Consider the following 6,979-nt stretch of genomic DNA (forward strand, 5'->3'; position numbering starts at 1 on the left):
TATGGGGACTGTGATCCTGAGTACTATGGATGTTGAGTCAGAGATGTGACTATAAGGGGCTTGCCTCCCTATTTCGGCAACACCATAGAAAACCAGGCACTTTCTACCATGCACCTTTCCTAGGCCTCCCATTGCACGTCAGCAATGCATTTTTTATCTACACAAGCTCAGGGCTAGCCCCACTGCTCTTCAGCAACCTTTGAAAGGAATAAGCAGATGGGCTCAGACATCCTCACTCTTTCCCAACACACACAATACTGGCATGAAACACTGCCCTTTCTTTCCGGGCTGCTCCATTTCATGATGCCCTACTCCACTTGTAGCTGACTTTTGGGCAACATGAGGTGCGGGCTTCTCTGATTGCCCCAGTCCATGAGAAAAAAAAGACCATAGAAAGGAGAAAATGTATCTGTTTCAGACTCCCAACCCCATGTAACACTCAGACACATTTTTGAAGGAACTCTCTTTATCTCTGTTGCCACTCTGCTTTGAGCCATATTTACTACATGTTTTGTTTAGTATCCATCTAGTCTTTGCAGCCACATCAGAGCACTCTGACATAATCAGTGTACAGTAAGGCGAGTTAGATGCATTTTTCTGACCATAAATCCAGTTAGGAGAGCGTCCTGCTCCCAAAATATATTTTATCTAAAGGAGAGGATGTGGTATTATGGCCAGAGATGCCAACTATGGAATTTGGGAACCAGGTTTGAGTCTTGGTGTCAGCTCAACATCCTGTAACTCTGAGCAAATCACTTAATTTTTCTGCACCAAAAAAAATTAATATGATCTTATGTAATATAATAGGTGCTCATGCAAAGGTCTCAAGTAACTTTGGGTCAAGTTCCTGGTACACAAAGCTGCAAAAAAACAAGCATTGGACCAAAGATCTTGCCTGTGGCTATGGCAATGCGTTTTTGCTATATTGCACACCAGTGTGGGTGCTGTTCAACATGGTTAAAAGTTAGTGGCCTGGAGTGGGTGGTAGAGTGGATTAGGGGCAGTAGAGTGTCCTAGAGGAGAGTAGAGTTCAGAGTATCGTAAAATGGAGTGGAATAGGGTGGAGTGGGTTGGATTGGATTGAGTTAGTGAATACAATTGGAGTAGAGTGTGGTGGATTGAATGGAGTTTGAGAGATTGGAGTGGGCTAGATTTGAATGGGGTGAAGTGGATTAGAATGCGGTGACTAGATTGGATTGGGATGGGTGTATTGAATTTAAGTGATAGGACTAGGGAGGGTGGATTGGGGTGGTTTTGAGTGGGGTGAAATTGAGGGGGGTGGATTAATCTGGACTGGGATTGGTTGAATTTGATTGGACTGATTGGACTGTACTAGGGTGGATTAGACTGGAGTGGGGTAGATTGGATTAGAGTGGGGTGAATTTGAGTGGGGTGTGCTGGACGGATTGGAGTTGGGTGGGGTGAATTGGACTGGAAAAAGTGGGGGGGGTTAGACTAGAGTGGAGTGGATGCATTAGAGTGGGGTTGACTGGATTGGATTGGGGTGCGGTGGACTGGAATGTGGTGGATTTGAGTGGGGTGAACTGAACTGGGATGGTGTTTATTGACTTGGGGTAGAGTGGGGTGGGATGGGGTAGAGTGGGGTGGACTGGAGTAGAGTGGAGTGCAGGTGAGCTGGAGTGGAGTGGGATGGATGGGAGTGGGGTGGATTGGAGTAGAGTGAGGTGGGTTGGAGTGAACTGGACTGGATGGGGTGAATTGCAGTGGGTAGATTGAAATGGGGTGGGGTGACCTTGAGAGGTTGGATTGGGGTGGGGTAGGTTGGCGTAGAGAGGGTGGATTGGATTTGGATGGGGGGAGTGGGGTGGGGTGGATTGGAGTGGGATGGAGTGGATTAAGACAGTGTGGGATGAATTGGATTGGGATGTGGTGTATTATGATAAACTGTGTTGGACTGGGGTGAATTAGGGTGGATTGGATTGGAGTGGGGTGGACTGCAGTGAGGTGGGACTGGAGTGGGGTTGATTGTGGTGGATTGGATTGGAGTGTGGTAGATTGGATTGCAGTGGGGTGCATTGGATTAGGCTGGATTGCAGTGGAATGGATTGGGGTGGATTGGCTTGGTGTGGGGTGGACTGGTGAATTGGAGTGGGGTGAATTGGGATGGAGTGGTGTGGATTGGATTGGGGTGAGATGGACTGGATTGGAGCAGGGTCGACTGGAGTGGGATAGGTCGTTTTGGATTGGAGTGGAGCAGATTGGAGTGGGACAGATTGTTTTGGATTGGAGTGGGGCAGACTATTTTGGATTGGAGTGGTGCAGGTTGGAGTGGGGCAGATTGGTTTGGATTGGAGTGGAGCAGATTGGTTTGGATTGGAGTGGGGCAGACTGTTTTGGATTGGGGTGGGGCAGATTGTTTTGGCTTGCTGGATTGGAGTGTGGCAGATTGGAGTACGGTGGGTTGGGAGGATTGGAGTGTGGTGGATTAGGACGGAGTGAGGTGTACTGTAGTGGGGAGGACTGGACTGGGGCAGACTGGAGTGGGGTAGATTGTTTTGGACTGGAGTGGGGCATATTATTTTGGATTGGAGTGGGGCAGGTTGATTTGGATTGGAGAAGGGTAGATTGCTTTGGATTTGAGTAGGCCAGATTGTTTTGGATTTGATTGGGGCAGATTGTTTTAGATTGAGTGGGGTAGATTGCAGTGAGGCAGATTGTTTTGGATTGGAATGGGGCAGATTGTTTTGAACTAGGGTGGAGAAGGTTTATTTTGGTTGGAGGGGGCAGTTTGGACTGGGGCAGATTATTTTGGATTGAGTGGGGCAGATTATGTTGGACTGGAGTGGGGCAGATTTCTTTTGGATTCTGGTGGAGCAGATTGTTGTGGAGTGGGGCAGATTGTTTAGGATTGCTGTCTTGAGGGGGTCAGATTTTTTGGATTGGCGTGGGGCAGATTTGAGTGCTCTGGGAGGATTGGAGTGTGGTGGACTGGAGTGGATTGGGGTGAGTGGTTTGGATTGGAGTGGGGCGGATTGGACTGGAGTGGGGTGGATTGGGGTGTAGTGCATGATTATGTGTTAAAGCATGATTTCAAAAATTACAAGTAAGAAAGAAACAATGTTGGTTTGCAATATTTAAATCAAGATAAGTCATATTTTGAGAACAGCACCCACAAGCAAAAACAAATCAAAACATGAGTGCAAAGTGAGAAAAGAAGACTTGGCAAAATAAATAAAAGTTAGCTATAGAAAATAAAACTTTGCAATTATGTTTGCCCCACTGGGAACGTTTTTGCCAATCACATGCCTTATGGTTGATGGGCACAAGAAGTTAAAAAGTACAAAATAAGTCCTCAATCACCTCTGGAGAAGTGGACTGGCACTGATTAAGTTGAATCGGTCAGTGCTTGGTCCCTGCTCCACGGACAGGAACAGAAATTATGTTATGCCTGCTTTGACCAACTACAAGGGTGTAAAGAAGAGTGCCATGCAAGCCAACAAATGGCAAGCAATGGACGGGCTCCAAGCCCTTTTTACATAACAACAGAGTCTCACAAGCGAGACATGTGCTAGCGCAGTGGGTCTCAATCTGTGGTCCGGGGTCCCCTGGGGGTCCGCGAAGCCCCTCAGAGGGTCTGCAAGTGCTCAGTAATTAAATAATGTTAACAGATTAGGTCCCCACCTTTCAGTAATGACTCAATGAGGGGTCTCCGGATTCCAATAATGATTCAGTGGGGGGCCCCGGGTTCCAGTAGTGATAAAGTGGGGGTCCACAGAAGTCAAAAGGTTGGAAACCACTGTGCTAGCGCATGCTATCTCAGGCTCAACCCTAAAAACACAAGAGACCTTCCTCTGCTTATGACGCACTTCCAGCCATGTTCATGCGGCCTCTATATCATACCAACTAAGAAGCACACATGTTAAGAACCTCCGAAGGATGAGAAGCAGATCCTGCAGTCTCAAACCTGGGGCCACGAGGTTGCGTTTGACTTTGACAGCAGAAGCCTTGGCTCCCTGACCTACTGTACATTAGACTGTGTTTGATAAAACTGCATCTGAACTTTGTATAAAAAATAGTGTATTTTAATAACACCATTTCACTTCAAACCTCTATGATTGTACAGGCTTATTGGAGTCAGCGGTGTAAAGACCATAGAGAATTTGTATTGGGCCCTCGAGGCTGATCCTGTCCCCCCAAGAAATTCAGGCCCTCATTCTGACCTTGGCGGGCGGCGGAGGCCGCCCGCCAAAGTCCCGCCGTCAGCTTACCGTTCGGTAATTCTGACTTTCCCGCTGGGCTGGCGGGCGGTCGCCTTCAGGCCGCCCGCCAGCCCAGCGGGAAAGAGGCTTCCACGATGAAGCCGGCTCGGAATCGAGCCGGCGGAGTGGAAGCTGTGCGACGGGTGCAGTTGCACCCGTCGCGTATTTCACTGTCTGCGCAGCAGACAGTGAAATACATTTAGGGGCCCTCTTACGGGGGCCCCTGCAATGCCCATGCCAGTGGCATGGGCACTGCAGGGGCCCCCAGGGGCCCCGCGACCCCCCCTACCGCCATCCGGATCCCGGCGGTCGGACCGCCGGGATCTGGATGGTGGTAGGGGGGGTCGTAATCCCCTCGGCGGCGCAGCAAGCTGCGCCGCCGTGGAGGATTCAATGGGGCGGCGGTACACTGGCGGGAGCCCGCCAGTGGTGCCGGTCCGACCGCGGCTTTACCGCCGCGGTCGGAATCCCCATTGGAGCACCGCCGGCCTGTCGGCGGTGCTCCCGCGGTCCTCCGCCCTGGCGGTCTTTGACCGCCAGGGTCAGAATGACCGCCTCAGTGTCTCCTACGCCCCTGACTGGGCCTTACCATATATGTGGGGTTAGAGACAGCCCCGCTTTATCAGGGAGTTAGTGCTGGAATGATTTATGTTCTAGCAAACATTGACTCGTGATGTTGTGTGAATATATTCCACTCTCCTCGGAGACTTCGCGCTTTCTTCACACGTTTCTTCTGTTTGTCTGTCAGCAAGGTGTAAAGTCCAGCAGAAACACCGAGAGCGGTGGCGTTGCCTCCCTGCCTGGCCTGGCAGCGGCTTCTTTGGCTCGCTCCTTGGGCACAAGAGCCCCAGCGGTGTTGTTGCATCTGAAACTCTTAAGGTGAATGTTTGGTAAGTAGGTTGTTGCTGTCTTTTATTGTATCTTTCATAAAAGTCTGCATAAGGTATTTAAAAGCACCTGAACTCTGAAAAGAACGACGAAAAAGACTCAAAACAGCAGAGAAACCAGGGAAAAGGAACAAGGAGAGTTAGAGATGAAAGATAGGGGAGGAGGGCGTATGAACGTCAATCCACCAAAAGGCCAGGGGTAGCGAAAGTGACATCACACGCCATCTGACCATTACGCTCACTTATACACGTTTACAGATACATACACGATCACACATACAAAACCCCCTCACACATACATGCGTTCTCATGAACACAACGTACATTTAAAAGCATGTGTTACTTAACCCAGCTGTCAGAAGGTTTCACTAATTTGTCTCCATTTTTATTATAATAGTGAATATTATTGTTCACTATTTCTGTAACAAAAACATTGAAAAAACAAGGAAATTGTACCTCCAAACGATGTCCATAATGGCGAGCTGCCCATTGTTCCTGGCACTGGTTTTCCCACAGCAGAGGCCAGGGGTCGCAAATGCAGTGCCAGGGGTCGCAGTTGCGACCCCTAAATGACGTCCATGGTGGGGGTGGGGGTGTTGTGGAAGGGAAGGCGGAGGGAAAGCAGGTGAATTAGATGGGCGAATCAGAGACAGGGTTAAAAAAAAAAATAGAGAGAGAGAGACATAGCAAGAAAGAACAATAAATAGGGGGTCACGCACAGAGACTTTGAAAGAAAGCAAGACAGAATCTCTGTGAGAAACAGAACTGGACAGACCTGATGGAATAATAGAGAGAAGTAGTAAAAAAAAAATCAGAATGACGGCAAAAAGGGAAGGGATCATGAAATCTAGAAAGAGACCTAGAGATAGTCGGCAATACTGAGGCCAGGCCCAGAAAGGTAAACACAGAGGGCCATATTTATAGCCTGGGTTGTGTCACTCTTGCACCTCGCAGCATGGTGCAGGAGCGACACAAACCTTAAATGAGATTTATGAAGCCACGCAAGGCCACCTTGTACCACAAAGCCTATAAATCTGGGCCAGAGTCTAGAAGCATAGGGCGATAGGCACAGAGAGTTCTGCGCAGTTTGTTGTTGAAGTGCTTGCCAGTTTCCACTGTGACTGGGTGGGTTCAATGGCCCGATGTACCAAGGTCATGAAACAATCCAGTCATTGTTTGCGACGTGACTTTCATTTTTCGTTGTGACTGACATACTGTTCCGCTGTGGGGCTCAGAAAGTGGAACAAAAATCTCCCTAATTATTGGAAGGATTGAAGCCTAAAAGGGACGATAGACCTCCTTCCTTGTGTTTACATTCATGAAGACCAACTTTTTTATTTTTAAACCAGCCTTTGTCCTTTAGAGGAACAGGAGCTGCTTCCAAAAATACAAGTTTTCATTGGGAGACATGTTTCAATGTTCTGGACCGCTGTGTGTTCCACCCTTCAAAGCACAAATTCACCAGGAGGAAATTGCCCTTCAGTGACAGCTTACACTTTTAGAATCAGTTACCACCCCCTTTTCTGGTCTCAGTAACTGATCAATGATTTGTGACCACAGTTGCCGTTGTGTACCAAATTGCAGTTTTTGTAAAAGCAGTGGGTTTCTTGATTCTCAGAAGCTGGGCTTCCAACCCACCAGAGGTCATGTCAGTGCTTGATGAACTGAAGAGGTGAGTAAACTGCCTTTTGGCTGGCTCTGCACTATAGAAAACACATATAAATGCAAACATACCACATTGGTGCCAGAGTATTTTTATTATTAGACTGTTGAGGATCCTTCAACGCCATGAACGACATGACCCTGGCTATTAAGCTATAAAAAGTAGGCTTTTCTGACGCAAGATTAACCTAGGTGGAATCTTATCTATAG

At 48.3% G+C, this 6,979-nt stretch overlaps 1 long non-coding RNA gene across 1 annotated transcript in view; it reads left to right on the top strand.

Annotated features, from left to right (window-relative positions):
- The window catches only part of LOC138287489 (uncharacterized), a 72,104-nt gene extending 67,000 nt beyond the window's left edge, over positions 1-5,104 (top strand). The window contains exon 4 of the long non-coding RNA XR_011202223.1: positions 4,969-5,104. This is a non-coding gene — a long non-coding RNA (uncharacterized lncRNA). The remainder of the gene's footprint in view (positions 1-4,968) is intronic.
- The last annotated feature ends 1,875 nt before the right edge of the window (positions 5,105-6,979 follow it).

This window comes from Pleurodeles waltl, chromosome 4_1 (genome assembly GCF_031143425.1).
Source record: "Pleurodeles waltl isolate 20211129_DDA chromosome 4_1, aPleWal1.hap1.20221129, whole genome shotgun sequence".
NCBI lineage: Eukaryota > Metazoa > Chordata > Amphibia > Caudata > Salamandridae > Pleurodeles > Pleurodeles waltl.